This window comes from Octopus sinensis, linkage group LG14 (assembly GCF_006345805.1).
Source record: "Octopus sinensis linkage group LG14, ASM634580v1, whole genome shotgun sequence".
Classification (NCBI taxonomy): domain Eukaryota; kingdom Metazoa; phylum Mollusca; class Cephalopoda; order Octopoda; family Octopodidae; genus Octopus; species Octopus sinensis.
In genome coordinates, this window is record NC_043010.1 from 13,983,017 (window position 1) to 14,003,788 (window position 20,772).

Here is a 20,772-nt window from a genome sequence, read left to right on the forward strand (position 1 = left end):
CTTTTTCCTTTTTTTTCTGGTAGATGTCCGACAATGGAAGAAATATACACAAATATATATATTTATATATGAATAAATACTAGAATCAGTACGAAGATAGTTGTATTTGGATTTTTCAGACAAAAAAAAACAAAATTCAGGAGGAAATAAAGGGGGGAAAACGGGTTAAAAACTTGACATATGAGATGTATACATATATAGCAATGGCGACGTCTCTTTGCTCGGTCTGTAATGGCGGCAGTTGGAATTGATAGGGAGTGGTAGTGGTAGTAGTCACGCAGGTCATGGTAGCAGCAGCAATCGAAAGCGGCGGCGGCGGCTGGGTCTCTTCCACTCAACTGGATTGTGGTGGCGGCGGCGGCGGGGGGTGCTGGGGCTGCGGCTCGGCCGTGTTGCTGCACTTGGCTTCCCGTATGTGCGGGGGGGGGATCGGCGGCGGCTGGGTTGTTTGGGTTTGCGGCGGCTGGGCGCACAGGCCCGAAGTTCAAGTTTTACGAGAAGGCGGCGGCGAAGACGGCTGTGAGGGCGGCGGCGGCGGAGGAGAGGAAGTTTTTGTTTTGGTTGCGGTGGAACGTTCATTACGGCGACGACGACGACGAAGACGGTGACGACGACGGCGGCGACGACGAAGACGGTGACGACGACGGCGGCGACGACGACGACGACGACGGCGACAACAGCGGCTTCGATTGAAAGAGGGCGATGGTGGTGGAGGAAGGGAGGTGATTTATTTATTTTTTAATTATTTGAACTCAGGTAGCGGCGGCTGGGCTGGGCTGAGACTTCCCGTTTTTTTTTGTTTTTTTTTAATTCTGATTCGTATTTGCTGCTAAGGATGAAGTAGTAAGCTTTGGCACGGGATGACAGATCAAACTAGATTCGTCTGGTCTAAACTAAAACTAGAATTATAGTAAAATAAAGAAGGTGGGGTCGGAGGAGTCGTTACGACGACGGGTTAAGATTATTGTTAATTGATATTAATTAGTAGAAAGGAAGGTGATAAAAAAAAGGTGTTGCAATTCGATTAAACTTTATTAATCACATCTCTCTTTTCCTCTCCCATCTCTTTGCTGTTTTCCTTCACATTTTCCTTATTCTTTTCGCTTTCCTCTCTTCCTTGTTGTCTTCCTAATTTCTCTCTCGCTCGCCCTCTATCTCTTTCCCTCTCCCCCCCCCTCTCTCTCTCTCTCTCTCTCTCTCTCTACTGTCTTTTTCCCTGAAAACAGATTTTAGCTGGAAACATCCAGTTTCGAACACTGCGACCTCTTTTCCGTTCTTTGATGGGTGCGGAGGACACACACACACACACACCAACAAAATCCTTGTTTGCGTGTATTCTATTTTTATTTTTTCGGCGGATCTTAAACACCATCAAAAAATTTATTTAAAACTAGCAGTGTCGCCCGGCGTTGCTCGGGTTTGTAAGGGAAATAACTATATAAGCATTTTTAGAGAGTTACTTCCCTTATAGATGCCAATTCGGGCTTTCTTAGCCATTTCTGTTTTGGTGTCTTCAAGCCATGAAGTCGTTGTTCTAAAAGAACGCTGGTCTCCTTGACAACGCATTACGACGTTGATTTCCTTACACTCCCTTCCCCACAGCTTCACGAGGGAGGGAAGAAGGGGGAGAAGCAAACACAGGTGCAGGTGTTTGAGCGTGGACGCCAACTCCGCCGCCATCGACACACGAAAAATTATGCATTAAAATGGAATAAAAAATTATGTTAAATTATTTTTTAAATCGTAGACTCATCGTAGACTCATCGTAGACGCGCGCTAATACTCAGACGGGCTCGATATGAATCACGACTATAAGATACCCGAATTTGGTTAAACTGCACCGCAAAATGTGGGAGTAGTTAGGAATCTAAATCGAAGGGGACAGACACTCACACAACTACAGTTTTATATATATAGATATTGTATAATTACTGGAGTTTGAGTTGTGGTTATGATATAAAATACGGGACTTAATATCCGTTAGGGTCAGAGTTTAATGGGTATGTTACACGAAAATTTTACCGTTTAGTCTTGGGATTAATGCATAACATCTTTTATTTTTGACGCAATAAAAACGTCATTATACAGTAAGATTGATGCCAAAAGGCAATTAAATTTAGTTATGTATTCGTCGTGACAATAATTGACAGGCGCAGGAGTGGCTGTGTGGTAAGTAGCTTGCTAACCAGCCACATGGTTCCGGGTTCAGTCACACTGCGTGGCATCTTGGGCAAGTGTCTTCTGCTATAGCCCCGGGCCGACCAATGCCTTGTGAGTGAATTTGGTAGACGGAAACTGAAAGAAGCCTGTCGTATATATGTATATGTTTGTGTGTCTGTGTTTGTCCCCCTAGCATTGCTTGACAACCGATGCTGGTGTGTTTACGTCCCCGTCACTTAGCGGTTCGGCAAAAGAGACCGATAGAATAAGTACTGGGCTTACAAAGAATAAGTCCCGGGGTCGATTTGCTCGACTAAAGGTGGTGCTCCAGCATGGCCGCAGTCAAATGACTGAAACAAGTAAAAGAGTAAAGAGAGTAGGTGACAGGAACGTGATGAGAGTTTGATGCACATAAGTAAATGTGGAAATAATAAAACTAGATATAAAAGTTATTGATTTCTGATAGTGACTTAAGGGCATGAATCTGATGGAAGAAATATAGTCGATTAGGATCTTTTCGGTTTGAACGGCAGTTTTTTAAAATAATTTCCACGTAACCAAACACTTTTAAACTTCGTATACTGGTAGAATGTGTTTATAAAACATCATTTTCTCTTGGCTTTATTGAGAAAATTCTATAGTTTTGTAAGATATTTGTTGTTTTTTTCTTCAACTTCTGCAATTTCAACCAATCAATGATGTCCATTGAGGTAAAAAAAACATTCTGTGCCGCATGAATATGTCCCTCGTTTAAGAAACAGATTGGGTTTATTTACATTTGTGAAGAAAAAAAAGATACCCTTCCCTCCACCCCTAACTAACCCTAACCCTAAAACAGATTGAAATGCAATAGATCGATACTAGGGTCATAATTATGGGTGACAATTTCATATGACACCGCTAGAAAAAAACTGCCGTTCAAACCGAAAAGATCCCCGAAGAGCATTCTATATACAATATCCAAATGCTCTAATGTCTTTTAAAGGTAAATGTAACGAGCTGAAAAAACTTCTATCAACTGAGCTCATTCAAATGATAAATAGACAAAAAAAACTCGTTAAAACTGTATAAAATATTAAAACAGCAGTAAGAGGGATAACTCAAGAAAGATCAGCCGATGGAAATTCTTAGTATGAACAGATTGGAGTTGATCTCGTCTTTAAAGTAACCGATGGGATTCGGTTTTATTTGACCTCGGCAAAGTATAGTTTACACAATTGTCAAACTTAAGAGCGGCATTTGATGGGATGGACGTCTCCTACACGTGTACGAAACTTCAAATCATATGGAACCGATTCAAACTGTTATTATGCGGAGTAGATGAAACAGAGGCGACTAAAGAAGGGGAATTGTCCTTGTGTTCTATGTCCTGTACTCTATTTTTTCGTTGTTTAAGAAAAATGTCCATTTCCTTGGTTTTGTGTTTATGTTTGCGTTTCTCATTGTGTTCGACGTTTTTTTTTTGGAGGGGGGTGTCCTGTACCCATATATGCATGTATATATACATGTAGATGTAGGTACGTACATATATGTATGTATATATGCATATGTTTTATTTATCAATATATATATATATATATCTTTACTAGCAGTATCGCCCGGCGTTGCTCGGGTTTGTAAGGGAAATAACTATATAAGCATTTTTAGAGAGTTACTTCCTTTATAGATGCCAATTCGGGCTTTCTTATCCATTTCTGTTTTGGTGTCTTCAAGCCATGAAGTCGTTGTTCTAAAAGAACGCTGGTCTCCTTGACAACGCTTTACGACGTTGATTTCCTTACACTCCCTTCCCCACAGCTTCACGAGGGAGGGAAGAAGGGGGAGAAGCAAACACAGGTGCAGGTGTTTGAGTGTGGACGCCAACTCCGCCGCCATCGACACACGAAAAATTATGCATTAAAATGGAATAAAAAATTATGTTAAATTATTTTTAAAATCGTAGACTCATCGTAGACGCGCGCTAATAGCCAGACGGGCTCGATATTAATCACGACTATAAGATACCCGAATTTGGTTAAACTGCACCGCAAAATGTGGGAGTAGTTAGGAATCTAAATCGTAGGAGACAGACACTCACACAACTACAGTTTTATATATATAGATATAAAAGTAAGGTTGTGTGCTGTCTGTCTCCTACGATTTAGATTCCTAACTACTCCCACATTTTGCGGTGCAGTTTAACCAAAACCGGGTATCTTATAGTCGTGATTCATATCGAGCCCTTCTGGGTATTAGCGCGCGTCTACGATGAGTCTACGATTTAAAAAAAAAAATGACCATCATTTTTTTCCATTTTAATGCATTTTTCGCTATTATATAAGGGAAGTAACTCTCTAAAAATATCTACGATGAGTCAACGATTTAAAAAAAATTTACCATAATTTTTTTTCCATTTTTAATGCATTTTTTTGCTAATTTTTGGCTATAAATCTCTAAAAATGCTTATATAGTTATTTCCCTTACAAACCCGAGCAACGCCGGGCGCTACTGCTAGTATATATATATAAAGAGAGAGAGTATGAGATGGTGATTTAGGCACAAGGCCAGCAGTTTAGAGTGTAGGGCAAGTCGATCCTATCGACAATGGATGGATGAAAGGCAAAGCTGGCTCGGCGGAATTTGAAAACAGAATATAAGGCGAAGGAAAAAACGATTCTGCCAGATTGCCACCTTTTCCTTATTAATGATACCATCTCGTTAACATTCGTACATACGCAAGCAATCATTCATTCATTCATACACAAGCACGTTCTTTACATTTACGTCTTTTCGGTATTTAACCTCTTATGACGAATAGCTGAGAGAAAGTAACTTGAAAGCGTTCTACATATTAAATGGAAATAATATTAATAACTCATGTAAGTAAGACATGTTGATTGAAAAACTTCGATCGACAGCGACTATCCAAACCATTAATAGACAAAATCTCAATTGAGGGAAGCTGAAAAAATCTGACAAGAAGCAAGGGAAGTAACTCCAAAACATTGATAGAAATTTTAATACTAATATAGACGAAGCTCAAGTTAACTCACTATTTGAGTTTTCGTGCAGTACTTGGATTACGTCAATGATAGTTGTCGAAAGTGTAATTCTTCATCACTTGCCACAACCCGTCGTAGCTAAAATAAGCTCAAAGATTTATTTTGAAATCGATGAAGTTGTGACAGAGGTGAGATTGGTGACAAATAGTGCAGTTTTGCAGAGAAACAAACAACATCAAGTGGAGGTGCAATGGCCCAATGGTTAGGGCAGCGGATTCGCGGTTGGAGGATCGCGGTTTCGATACCCAGACCGGGCGTTGTGTGTGTACATTGAGCGAAAACACCTAAAGCTCCACGAGGCTCCGGCAGGGGGTGGTGGCAACCCCTGTTGTACTCTTTCCCTCCAACTTTCTCTCACTCTTTCTTCCTGTTTCTGTCCCCGACTTCCTACGCAACCGCTGAGCCTGGATGCGCATTCATCCATCTGTCAATGCTCTCGGCGTCGGGGGTTGACCTGCTTTCTCTTCTGCGGGTCTTACGAATAGCAAAGGACCACGTTTCGGACTTCTCCCATCTTGTGAGCTCTAGGACGAAGACCGTTCGCTCAACAGCAACAGCAACAACATCAAACAATTCTTCAAGACAACAGTGGGTGTTCAACAAGAATGCCTCCTTTCTCCAGTACTTTTCGACATCTTCCTGAGAACATCACGCAGGAGACACTTCAGGAGCTCCACCCCTCTGTTTCCATTTGAGGACAGCCCATTTCCAAGCAAGGAAATGGGAATGGGAAAAGTATCAAGAGCTTGTGGGATGGAGATCAGCACAGAAAAGAGTAAGATCCTGGTTAATAGTCAGGATTAAAACACAGCAACCAACATTATGCTGAAAGGAGAAAGTCGTGACAAGGTGGACATTTTCAAGTACTTAAGATCTACTTTGACCAAAGACAGCAGATCTCAAAAAGAAAAGACAAACAAGACTTGGTTTAGCCTCTGCTGCCATGATGAAGCTGAACACCAGGTGGAAAAAATAATTCAATCAGTTTTCTAACAAGACTTAGAGTACATAATTATTATTATTCAGGCCACTACCGGAATCAAACTCAGAATCTTGGGGTTAGTAGCCTGCACTCTTAACCACTATGCCATATGTCCATAGAGCGCGGCTACTAACCCCATTATTATTATTATTCAGGTCACTGCCGGAATTGAACTCGGAATATTGGGGTTAGTAGCCCGCGCTCTTAACCACTACGCCATATGTCCATAGAGCGCGGCTACTAACCCCAAGATTCCAAGTTCGATTCCAGGCAGTGACCTGAATAATAATAATAATGATAATAGCATTGAAAAATGCCTTAGGAATGAGAACCCAGGTTCAAAATATCCCCAAGACACCTGATGAAGGCTGGAGGTTATATTAGCCGGAATGTTGTGTTATCAAGAAACAAGATGAGGACAAATATCCATCAAATTGAAATGATATAAATAATGTACATGATTCCTCATCTCTTAAATATAGAACTGTGAAATTTCAATGTATTGAATGCAACTAGTCATATTGGGTGTGGTCAAGCAGTATAGCTTAAATGTACTTCTGTTAGGAATTCTATGATATCTGTGTTGTAGGGGAAAGGCTTACTCAAGGATCTGGAAAAATATCTTAACACTAGATGAGAATGGCAGGCCATATTTTATCACCTTATTTCTTTATTGCCCACAAGGGGCTAAACACAGAGAGGACAAACAAGGACAGACAAGGGGATTAAGTTGATTACATCGACCCCAGTGCATAACTGGTACTTAATTTATCGACCCCGAAAGGAGGAAAGGCAAAGTCAACCTCGGCAGGATTTGAACTCAGAACATAGCGGCAGACAAAATACTGATAAGCATTTTGCCCGGCGCGCTAACGTTTCTGCCAGCTCGCCGCCTTATTGTATCACCTGTCTCCTTCTCCACCTCCTTCCACAATAGCAGTTGGTGTTTTCCCTTGTGGTTAAGGGTCCTCAGTTTCTTATGCTTCAGTTCAGGGTTTTGGGTCAATCTCCATATGAACCTAGAATTGTACTGGTTCCCTCAGACTCCCCACCATTTTTGCACCCAAGGTAAACACATGTCCTAAGAGGTTGTACGTTCCCTACTCTCTGGAGGACTTGGGTTTTTCCTAGAATGAGGTCATATCCCCTTTTGGTTGAGAAGATCTGCTATGTTTACCAAGGTCGGCCAACTAATATTGGAGAGGCATGTGTTAGGGAAGTTTCCACTATGTTTTCTAGTGTGGTTCTCTGTACTTCTGAAATCTTTCAGGGCCATCTTAAGTTTAGACCCTGGGAGGAACTTAATTCTGTCATTAAAGCTTCGTTAAAATATTTCACGTTATTATTGAAGATGTCTTTCATTTGAGGAAAATTTTGGATACCTTAATTAAAACATTCTAAGCCTTCAATAACATACCTAGGATGACTAGACAATCTATGAATCTAATGGAGGGTCTCTCTGAGTATATGACATCATCCTCATCATCATCATCACCACCACCAACACCACCACATCATCATCATCATCATCATCACCACCACCACATCATCATCATCATCATCATCACCACCACCACATCGTCATCATCATCATCACCACCACCACCACCACCACTACCACCACCACCACCACTACCACCACCACCACCACCATCATCATCATCACCATCATCATTATTTAATGTCCATTTTCCATACTGGCATAAGTTGGATGATTTGACAGGAACAGAAAAGTCAGAAGACTACACCAAGCTCTGTTGCTTGCTTTGGCTCGGTTTCTACAACTGGATGCCCTTCCTTCTGCCAACGACCTTACAGAGTGTACTGGGTGCTTTTTATGTGGCACAATCAGCAGTGAGATCACCAAATAACTTGTAAGACAAGACTCCTCAGCTGAAGTGGGGGGTAGTATTGCATTAGAAGAGAGACACAGCTTCTCCAGGTGGAGAAGAGAAAGATGGTGAAGATGTGACAGAGAGCGGGAGGGGCTGAACATCCAAGTTACAGGGTGGTGTATATAGTGAAGTGGACTGGACATTGGAGGGGGTGGGTAGGTGGGTGGGTGAGTTCACAAGATTTCAAAAGGTGAGTGGAAGGGATTTAACAGGGGTATACTGTGTGCAGATGGGTAGGCAGATACATGAGGGAGAATGAAGAGGAGGTGGGGAAACAGCAGTTGTGAGCATGGGTGTGTTGTGGGAGAGGGAGGGGGTTGTGGGCATGGATTTTGCTTTGCTGGGCAGGTCTCCTCGAACACAGCATATCACCTGTTGTCTCAGTCCTTAGTCACCTCTGTGAAGCTCAACACCTGAGGATCATTTCCCACAACTCCATTCCATATCTTTCTGGGTCTTCCTCTTCCACAGGTTCCCTCTATATCTAGAGATTGGCACTTCTTTATTCGGCTGTCCTCATTCATATGCATTACATGACCACACCATTGCAGTCTTCTCTCTTGCACACAACAGCTGACCCTTATACCAAGTTTTTCTCTCAAACTATTTACACTTTCTGTTGTGTCTGGGGAGAGTAATTTTCTTTTTGTGCCTTAATTTCCACTTTTTTTCTTATTTTTATTCTCCTAAAATTTTCGTTACGTCTTGCAACCTTTTCAATAGTTAGAGTCAAGACTATCGAAAAGGTTGCAAGACGCAACGAAAATTTTAGGAGAATAAAAATAAGAAAAAAAAAGTGGAAATTTTACTGGTGAGTGTGTTATATTATAAGGCACAAAAAGAAAATAACTCTCCCCAGACACAACAAAATATGCTTCAACACACGAACTCATATAAAGAATCTTGCAAACCAAATCCAAAAACGAAATATTTAAACTTTGTCATACATGTGCATTAACATTGCACATCATTCAGACCATGCTGGCTTCATTATTTCCTTCAATCTCTCACATGTCCTCCGCAGTTACAGCCCATGTTTCATTGCCATGTAGCATAGCTGTCTATACTTAGGCATCATGCAGTCTGATTTTCACTCTGAGAGAGAGGCTCTTTGTGACCAACAAAGGTAATAGCTCTCTGGACTTTGCCCAGGCAGTTCTTATTCTAGCGACTATGCTTCCAAAGCAACCTCCACTGCTGTTAATTTGGTTACCTGGGTCAAGAAAGCTATCTACTACCTCCAGAGATATCCTGGATCTTTTCGGTTTGAACGGCAGTTTTTAACATAATTTCTAGGTAACTAAAAAATTTTAAACTTCGTACACTGGTAGAATGTGTTTATAAAACATCTTTTTCTCTTGGCTTTATTGCGGAAATTCTATAGTTTGTAAGATATTTTCTTCAATTTTGGCAATTTCAACCAATCACTGACGTCTATTGAGTTAAAAAGCATTCTGTGCTGTATGAATATGTCCCTCGTTTAAGAAACAGATTGGGTTTATTTACATTTGTGAAGAAAAAAAGATGCCCTTCCCCAACCCCTAACCCTAACCCTAAAAGAGATTGAAATGCAATAGATCGATACTAGGGTCATAATTATGGGTGATAATTTCATATGACACTGCTAGAAAAAACTGCCGTTCAAACCGAAAAGATCCGATATCCCTGTGCATTTGGGGAAATCTATTTCCTGCTCATTCTTAGGGTTCATTGTACTTGCACAGCTAACACACAGAAAAACTATTTTTTTCTGTTAAGCTTCCTGTGGTTCCACTGTAGCTCGTATGTTCTGAATACAAGTCTAATGTTACATCAAGTGGAGGCGCAATGGCCCAGTGGTTAGGGCAGCGGACTCGCGGTCATAGGATCGCGGTTTCGATTCCCAGACCGGGCGTTGTGAGTGTTTATTGAGCGAAAATACCTAAAAGCTCCACGAGCCTCCGGCAGGGGATGGTGGTGATCCCTGCTGTACTCTTTCACCACAACTTTCTCTCACTCTTACTTCCTGTTTCTGTTGTACCTGAATTTCAAAGAGCCGGCCTTGTCACTCTCTGTGTCACGCTGAATATCCCCGAGAACTACGTTAAGGGTACACATGTCTGTGGAGTGCTCAGCCACTTACACGTTAATTTCACGAGCAGGCTGTTCTGTTGATTCGGATCAACCGGAACCCTCATCGTCGTAACCGACGGAGTGCTTCCCCCAATGTTACATCTAAAAAAAATTAACTTTTTGCTTCACTTTCCAGAAGCAAAAACTTGTGAAGAGAACACGGAGATATTTTTTAAGCCTTTCCAGTCCAAAAGTGGTCTAGAGAGTGACAACCTATATAGAGTCCATCCCAACTTAATGGGTCAGGAAGCTCTCCTTCAGTTTGGAGAGTATATACAAACTTACACCGTACATAATCTCATCAGAATTCAAGGATGCCTTAGCCAGATCAAGCTCATCAGTTCTAGACAACCAATACCAGTGTTTCCCTTGGAAAGAAATCAGAGCTGTCCAAGCTAAAATTATGATATTAATCTCATCTTCAGTTACATCCAAAACCTTTCTAGCCATAATAATAGCATTCATATACATGCCTCTGTCTGTGTATGCCAGGACAGGGGCTTCATTAATCAGACCTGTGTCTATGCTGGGGTATTGCCTTCAAAGGTTTTAGCTGTTAAGCTACATATTTATCGATCTCTATTTGTCTGACAACATTAACCCTTTCATTACTGTATTTATTTTGAGATGCTCTGCATTTCTTTCAATTACTTTAAATATAACAAACAATTTAGTAAAATAACTTGGTTATCATTAAGCTAGTGTTAGGAACATAAATTGTGACTAAGGTTTGGTGGAATATTTTAATTCAAAACTTTTCAAAACAAGACATTTGTACTACAGAGCCAGAGCTGGTTTTAGCCAGGTTGGTAACAAAAGGGTTAAGAATTGTTTCTCTATTATATATTTTAACCCTTTTGTTACTGTATTTATTTTGAGATGCTCTGCATTTCTTTATGATTACTTTAAATATAACAAAGAATTTAGTAAAATAACTTGGTTATCATTAAGCTAGTGTTAGGAACATAAATTGTGACTAAGGTTTGGTGAAGATTTTAATTCAAAACTTATCAAAACAAGAGATTTGTACTCAGAGCCAGAGCCGGTTTCAGCCAGGTTGGTATCAAAAGTGTTAAAGGACATCATAAATACAGACACGAATACACACACATGTGTATGACTCTGCATCTGTGTGTATGTGTGTGTGTGTGGGCCAGTATTTGTATTTATGGTGTGTCCCTTTATACCTTAGCTATCTGACAAATAAAGATCAAGAAAATAAATACAAACTAAAATAGGTTCTGGGGGTCAGTATGGTAAACTAAAAGTTTTCAAGCCAGTGCCCCAGTATGGCCCCTATTCAGTGACTGAAATCAAAAAACAGAAAAGCTGATCGCCTCTTTTGCAAAGCAGTCACATCTTGTAGTGCAAATACAGCTCACTTTATCTGGACTGTCAAGTACTTGTCACACACCACACACACACACACACACACGCATCCTAAAGTACATTGATGAAAACTGACTTTAGAACACTTGATTTAAGTGGTCACTACACAATCTTGTTTAATGATGGGCCAACTCATGCACCGTCACCACACTGTCTCCTTTTCTCTCTCTTTCAATCTCTCCTTCTTTGTATATATATATATATATATATATATATATATATATATATATATATATATATATATATATATATATATTTCTCGTTTTGTATTTTCTTGTACGTGTATTTTTATCTTGTATTTTATTTTGCAGTTTCATTTGTATCGTTTTTACGTCCTGTTTTTGTTACATTTTATCATGTCTGTTTTTGCCCCTCTGCGAGGCAATTTTATTTTAATTCTCTCGCATTGAAGGACTAGTTGACGAGTCGTGTCCTGTCTTGCCTTCAAAACACGCTTGAGTTAGCTAGTGACAGCTGATGACTGGGGATTTTTTCCTTGTGTGGTGTGTCCTGTACCTTGTTTTTCTGTTGTAAAAAATAATGTTTTTCCCGTTTTCGTTTCATCTCTGTTTTTTTGTTGTAAAAAAATGACTTGTCTGTTTTCGTTTTTCGTTGAGTTCTACGTCTAGTTGCGGTGTCCTGTACTCATGTATATATATTTATATATGCATGTATATATACATGTAGATGTAGGTACGTACATATATGTTTGTATGTATGCATATATTTTATTTATTACATTATATATATATATATATATATATATATTATATATATATATATATATATATATATATAAAAGGGCCACCGGAAATAAAATTCTTGTAATGTTAATACTTAGTGTAAATATACTTTATAAAAACAATGAATCCCACGAAATGTATTTTTTTGGGACTTGCTGTTATAAACATATTGTGTGTGTGTGTGTGCAGGCACATGTGTATGTATGTGTGTGTGTATGTGCATATGTGAGTCTATACATGTTTATTTAAGGTTGTTATTTTTCAAGCAATTTTAAGAATAACAACAGAACATCCACTTCTGAGAAGACGCAATACTAAAAGTTGAATTAAAATTCACCTTGGTTGGAAGTTTGAGTTTTGAACAACGGCAGATTCAAAGTTGTTGAATAAGACATCAAACAAATCTTAAAGCTCCAACCAAACTGAATTGTATAATACACACACACACACACACACATACAGATATATATCATCATCATCATCATTGTTTAACATCCGCTTTCCATGCTAGCATAGGTTCGACGATTTCAACTGAGGGCTGGCAAACCAGATAGCTGCACCAGGCTCCAATCTTGATTTGGCAGAGTTTCTACAGCTGGATGCCCTTCCTAATGCCAACCACTCTGAGAGTGTAGAGGGTACTTTTTACGTGCCACCGGCACAGGACCCAGTCAGGTGGTACTGGCAATGACCTCACTCGAATCTTTTTACATATGCCACCAGCACAGGTGCCAGTAAGGCGACGCTGGTAACGATCACGCTCGAATGGTGCCCTTTTACATGGCACTGGCACGGAAGCCAGTTGGCTGCTCTGGCAACGATCACGCTCGGATGGTGCTCTTGGCACCCTACTAGCACAGGCACAAATGCCAGTAAGGTGATGCTGGTAACGATCACGCTCGAATGGTGCCCTTTTACGTGCCACTGGCACAGAAGCCGGTTAGCCGCTCTGTCACTGATCATGCTCATATGGTGCTCTTTGCACCCTGCTAGCACAGACACCAGTCATCGAATTTGATTTTTTTATTCATTTAACAATTTGTACTTGAGCCAACATGACACAATGACAGTACTTTTGACCTATGTGTTCACCAACTACTCTAGCACTATCCAGAATACCTCAGCTGAGAAAACCCTTCTCTCAGACCTTAACAGAGTAGTTTCCAGCATTCTGAGACTAAGTCATCTACATTCACCCCTTGCATGCCTATTATTTGATAATGTGCATCTGTACAAAGCACACTTGGCAGCAATTAATTATGTCTATTATTTGTCAACTGATCTCTTACATACACTCATGCACGTCTGCACTCGCACACACACACTTCTTCAGACAACAGATTGACTTGGCAGATGTTTGCAGATATAGTTACCAATATAAACTCAAACCACACCCCGAATAAAAATAGAACCCATGAACAAAATTAGAAGTAGGATCCCAAGAGAGAAAAATACTTGTGCAAAGAAAATCTAAACATTAGATAAATAACTTAATCAACAGCAACAGCAGCAGCAGTGGCAGCAGTAGCAGCAGTGGCAGTGGCAGCAGCAGCTATTCAAGAATTTGGACCTGGAGACCTCCATTTCCAGCGACTTCAAGGGTCACCTCCCAGTGGTGTCGGGTGTCAACGAAAAGCCCTCGACTACAACAAGACGACCAAATTTTTTCTTTTTTTTTCCAAGGTCTGGGATCTCCTGCCCCTAAGCCCTAGACCATCACCTAATCACCCTTACCTGTCTTTTTGCTTAACAACAACAACAACAGCGGCAGCAGCAGCAGCTGTTCAAGAATTCGGACCAGGAGACCTCCATTTCCAGCGACTTCAAGGGCCACCTCCCAGTGGTGTCGGGTGTCAACGAAAAGCCCTCGACTACAACAAGACGACCAAATTTTTTCTTTTTTTTTCCAAGGTCTGGGATCTCCTGCCCCTAAGCCCTAGACCATCACCTAATCACCCTTACACGTCTTGTTGCTTAACAACAACAACAACAACAGCTGCAGCAGCAATTCCCACAACCAATAGCAACATCTGAATCAAGAATACTTGAATGAAAAAATATTACCTTCAAACATGCAACATCCGCACACCACCTTGAAAACAAACACTTTCTACTATCCCCAGTCCAACTTACACAAGCATCATTATACATATTATTGTTGTTTGTTCCTTCTTGAGCCATGCCTGGCTCATAAAGACCAGTTTCCCAGTTTCATTGGTGTATAGATTCCCCACCTGGATGGGACGCTAGTCCATCGCAAGTGAGCTGCTAGATGTAGGAAGAAAGAGTGAGAGAAAGTTGTAAAAGAGTCAGCAGAAGTTCGCCATTACCTTCTGTCAGAGCCGCATGAAGCTTAGGTGTTTTGCCCATAAACACACTCATCACCCAGTCTGAGATTCAAACTCATGATCCCTCAACTGCGAGTCAGCTCCTCTAACCACTAGGCCACGTACCTCCTCGTTATACTTATTGCACCACACTTATGTCTTTTTATTAGTATTTATTATTAATTATTGTAGGCCTATTTGTATAGACATATAATAACACCAAGAGTATCTACCTACAGTCTAGGGCCCCAAAGGGCTCTTATTCTGCCTTGCAAAATTTCTCTTGGAGACCCTGCCCTTTTGTTACCATCTTTCTGTTGAAGTATACTGCTTTTGTTTTAATTAATTTTGAAAGTAATGAAGAAATTTGTAAAATAATTTTGTCATTATCAAACTGATGTTTAGAACATAAATTAGCATAAAACTTTAATGGAATATACAAATTGTAGGCCTATTTGTAACACCAAGAGTATCTACCTATAGTCCAGGGCCCCAAAGGGCTCTTATTCTGCCTTGCAAAATTTCTCTTGGAGACCCTGCCCTTTTGTTACCATCTTTCTGTTGAAGTATTCTGCTTTTGTTTTAATTAATTTTGAAAGTAGTGAAGAATTTGTAAAATAACTTGTCATTATCAAACTGATGTTTAGAACATAAATTAACATAAATTAGCATAAAACTTTAATGGAATATACAAATTGTAGGCCTATTTGTATAGACATATAATAACACCAAGAGTATCTACCTATAGTCCAAGGCCCCAAAGGGCTCTTATTCTGCCTTGCAAAATTTCTCTTGGAGACCCTGCCCTTTTATTACCATCTTTCTGTTGAAGTATACAGCTTTTGTTTTAATTAATTTTGAAAGTAATGAAGAAATTTGTAAAATAATTTTGTCATTATCAAACTGATGTTTAGAACATAAATTAGCATAAAACTTTAATGGAATATACAAATTGTAGGCCTATTTGTAACACCAAGAGTATCTACCTATAGTCCAGGGCCCCAAAGGGCTCTTATTCTGCCTTGCAAAATTTCTCTTGGAGACCCTGCCCTTTTATTACCATCTTTCTGTTGAAGTATTCTGCTTTTGTTTTAATTAATTTTGAAAATAATGAAGAATTTTGTAAAATAACTTGTCATTATCAAACTGATGTTTAGAACATAAATTAACATAAATTAGCATAAAACTTTAATGGAATATACAAATTGTAGGCCTATTTGTATAGACATATAATAACACCAAGAGTATCTACCTATAGTCCAAGGCCCCAAAGGGCTCTTATTCTGCCTTGCAAAATTTCTCTTGGAGACCCTGCCCTTTTATTACCATCTTTCTGTTGAAGTATACAGCTTTTGTTTTAATTAATTTTGAAAATAATGAAGAATTTTGTAAAATAACTTTGTCATTATCAAACTGATGTTTACAACATAAATTAACATAAATTAGCATAAAACTTTAATGGAATATACAAATTGTAGGCCTATTTGTATAGACATATAATAACACCAAGAGTATCTACCTATAGTCCAAGGCCCCAAAGGGCTCTTATTCTGCCTTGCAAAATTTCTCTTGGAGACCCTGCCCTTTTATTACCATCTTTCTGTTGAAGTATACAGCTTTTGTTTTAATTAATTTTGAAAATAATGAAGAATTTTGTAAAATAACTTTGTCATTATCAAACTGATGTTTACAACATAAATTAACATAAATTAGCATAAAACTTTAATGGAATATACAAATAAGATGATGATATATTTTCAAACACAGAAACTCTGTTAGAACAGCAGAAATATTGGGCAAATTACCCTTATAAAGTGGAAATTTTTTTCAGCAAGCAGCCGTGGCTGTTCTAATGGCATTTCTGCATTTGAAAATATATTATTGTCTTATTTGTATCTTACAATACACATTTCAATGCTTATAAAAAACAAATGCTGGTTTGTTTATATTTAATGGAAAATTTTCGGGCATGGCTGTGTGGTTAAGGAGCTTGCTTCCTAGCTATATGGTTTCGGGTTCAGTCCCACTGTGTGGCACTTTGGGTAGGTGTCTTCTGCTATAGCCCCGAGCTGACCGGAGCTTTGTGATTGAATTCGGTAGGTGGAAGTTACTGCCGTGTGTGTATATGTGCGTGTAGGTGCTTGTGCCTCTCCGAAAGAGAGAGAGAGATTATTTTAAAATAGAAAGTTTGTATCATAGAACCAGAAGCAATCTCAGTTAGGTCGGTATCAAAAGGATTAGATACAACCCCAAAAGTACTCTTCTCATTTACCCAAAATCCTTGACTTGTTGTTTCACCTATTGATTGAAACAGCACCCTTGACAGTGATGTTAAAGAAATGGAAAAGATTCTTCAGAAACAGCTTGATGTTCAGTGATCCGACCAAAGTTGACTAAAGCAGGCCCTGACATAACTTTTGGCACACCAAGAATTATAGCAGCAATCATCCATGAATATTCTAACACCAAGTAATTGCATCTCAGCCTCAAATAAAGTAACAGAGACTCAATTTAAATTTCATCATCATCATCATCATCATCGTTTAACGTCTGCTTTCCATGCTAGCATGGGTTGGACGATTTTGACTGAGGGCTGGCGAACAAGATGGCTGCACCAGGCTCCAATCTTGATCTGGCAGAGTTTCTACAGCTAGATACCCTTTCCTAATGCCAACCACTCCGAGAGTGTAGTATAATTAAACACTACTCAGCAGTAGGCTTCAATAAATTCTTTAAATTCTTGGCAATTGTTCTCAAAATATACCAAAACCAACTTACACTTTGAGCTAATTTCAAGAGAAAATTACTTGACACGTTATATAAAACTCCATTTTCTTTTTCATTCTGTCCTCCCAGTATCAAAACAGGAAATAAGCTTCTTTCCAAGAATTATCAATTAATCTCAATTATCTCCCACATTATTAAAGTACATGGAAGAGTGGTGAGATCAAAAGTAGCTTCCTGAAGAGCAACAATCCTCTAAATTCTAATATATATGGTTTTCATTATGGTAGAGACTGTTTAGGGTGGCAACACAGATGTCATATAACTTGACTTCAACAAAGCCTTCAACAGAGTTGGCTGAAAAATTCTTTTAAAAAAATTTTCAACATTGAAGTCCATAGAAAACTATTGCACTAGATTGTTCCTTTGTAACCAGAATTTAACATGCTGTGATTAGTGGAATATACTCAAGCCCAACAAAAGTTATTATTGATATCCCCAAAATACTGTGTTGACCCTTATTTTTACACATGACTCTTAAGTCTGAGAAATTAATTAACAAAGTAACTGAATGGAAATTCAATCTGATCTGTACTCAATGGGCAAAACTAGACAATATGCTGTTAAACAAGGAAAAATTTGAGCTCGTACACATTTAACAGCCACATTTTCCAGATCTTTTTGGTTTGAACGGCAGTTTTTAACATAATTTCTAGGTAACTAAAAAATTTTAAACTTCGTATACTGGTAGGATGTGTTTATAAAACATCTTTTTCTCTTGGATTTATTGAGAAAATTCTATAGTTTGTAAGATATGTGTTGTTTTTTTTTCTTCAATTTCTGCAATTTCAACCAATCAGTGACGTCTATTGAGTTAAAAAACATTCTGTGCCGTATGAATATGTCCCTCGTTTAAGAAACAGATTGGGTTTATTTATATTTGTGAAGCAAAAAAAGATACCCTTCCCCTACCCCCAACCCTAACCCTAACCCTTACCCTAAAAGAGATTGAAATGCAATAGATCGATTCTAGGGTCATAATTATGGGTGACAATTTCATATGACACCGCTAGAGAAACCGAAAAGATCCCATTTTCCTCTCTCAGGAGAATCTCTCACAGTGTCTAATGTCAAAGATATTGGAGTAATTATTGGCAACAACCAAAGCTAGAGTCTCCATCCAAACTAAACCTCTGTCATTTCTGCATCTATCAGATTATCTGACCACAACTCTCTTGCAATCAGCCTCTGTACATTCAAGTACTACATGCCACACTTCCCACCTGTCAGACCTTGTGGTAAATCAAAATAGCTGACTAGTTGCAACTCTACCTGTTCTATGCCAACTATTCTTGAAAGTATTTATACTTCATCCTTCACCTGTCAGAAACTGGGTGGCTGACCAAAATTATTCTCTTAGCCATACTTGTCAACATACTACATACAAGGTTGTGTCAAAAAGTTCCCAGATTAGTTATCTCTCTATATACAAATGGCAAAATGTCTGCGTGTGTGTCCTTTATACAAATCCACAATTTTTCAGTTAGAGGGCTCGCACTTTCTATGGTCATTCAAAACCGTCCAAGGGTGATCGTGCACATCTATACATTTTCCCAGTCACCCCGCAAAGCCATTAAAAAATCAATAGAAGTGACTTTTTTGTGAATTTTCTATCCAAAACCCAATCAAAATGCCCAAAACTTGATACGCATATTGAATGCCAGCTAGCTGTATGTGATTGGTTGGAGATTTGGACAGTAATTGCATGTATGTGCGCACACACGCAGCTGTATATGCATGCACTAGCACTATGACACCGGGTCATGGTGCTAGTCTTTAATAAAAAATAACTTATTTGCCTAACATTTAACATCATCTCCTTTGAAATAGACCGCTTGCACAGCAATACACTGGTCCCAGCATTACTGCCACTTGGAATCTGGCCTGGAAGCTGATTTCCATAAGCAAGTCAAGGACCGTCTGTGTTTCAGACTGGATCTTGACAACAATGTTAAAATGGTGACCTGTGAGCATTTTTATTTTGGCACGTAAAAAGCACCAACCAATTGTGGCCATTGCCAGCCTCCTCTGGCACATAAAAAGCTCCCACTACACTCATGGAGTGGTTGGCATTAGGGAGGGCATCCAGCTGTAGAAACACTGCCAGATCAGACTGGGCCTGGTGCAGCCTTCTGGCTTCCCAGACCCCAGTCGAGCCATCCAACCCATGCTAGCATGGAAAGTGGACGTTAAACGATGATGATGACGATGATGATGATGATGATGGGAAGAGATGGAAGACCACAGATGCCAAATCTGGCAAATAGGGAAGGTGCAGAAGTGATATCATGTTATTTTCAGTGAGTAACTCATGAGTGAGGATAGCTCAGTGACAGGAAAGCTCAATGAGGAAAGCTCAGTGCATTGTCATTGTGAAGAATCCAATTTTTCACACTCCACAGATCCAGTCACTTTCGCTGGATGTCCCCCTGCCTCAAACACTTCAAAATGTCGCAGTAGATAGAACTCTCAATTCATGGTCTGGCATTGGGAGATTAATTCTCAATGCACAGTACCGGAGGTGTCAGAAAAAGCGATGAGCATGCTTTTGATTGAGCTGTGGCTCTGTCATGAACCGATGCCGCTTGAAACATTGTGTACAACCCATTGACTCATCACTGTAAGCTTGCCAAAGAATACTCAATATCTCAGTAGCAGACTTCTTCACATTGGCTCATTGTTCCAACTTCCTGTCCATGACAAAAATCACAGAGTACAGTATACATGTGATCAGAAATACACAAATTTCACAACTTGCAAAGTAAACACAGTGATACCTATTTCTTTACTACTCACAAGGGGCTCAACACAGAGAGGACAAACAAGGACAGATAAACGGATTAAGTCGATTATATCGACCCCAGTGCATAACTGGTACTTATTTAATCAACCCCGAAAGGATGAAAGGCAAAGTTGACCTCGGCGGAATTTGAACTCAGAATGTGACGGCGGATGAAATACGGCTAAGCATTTTGCCCGGCGTGCTAACCTTTCTGCCAGCTTGCCGCCATTATATACCATTTAGATACCTGCCATTTGGCACACTACCTTCTGAAGGTCACTGCTAGTTCACAGTGTACACACAACCATGTGCTACCATCTGTTGGTGTGCTATACAATTAGTCCAGGAACTTTTTGATACCACCTTGATACCACAGAGCTCCAACTCACTAGTACCACAACTGTTTCAGTTATAAGTATGATATAACGCTTCAAGCAAAAAACACTGCCTACAATGCTTGAAGAAAACCGTTTACCATTAAATTGAACAGTTCTTACTCTCGCCCTCAACTCTTGCAAGACCATCATCCAAACCACAAAGAGTACTTCCATGCATGA

General features: G+C 39.6%; 1 protein-coding gene across 2 annotated transcripts in view; it reads right to left on the reverse strand.

Annotated features, from left to right (window-relative positions):
* LOC115218926 (protein O-GlcNAcase) overlaps positions 1 to 302 on the reverse strand; it is a 76,045-nt gene extending 75,743 nt beyond the window's left edge. Inside the window, exon 1 of one of the 2 annotated variants that reach the window (XM_029788942.2) lies at positions 1 to 286. This exon is cut by the window's left edge and continues 949 nt beyond it. The gene's annotated coding sequence lies outside the window, so the exon portion shown is untranslated. The other variant, XM_036508651.1, reaches the window with a different exon arrangement.
* Positions 303 to 20,772: the final 20,470 nt, after the last annotated feature.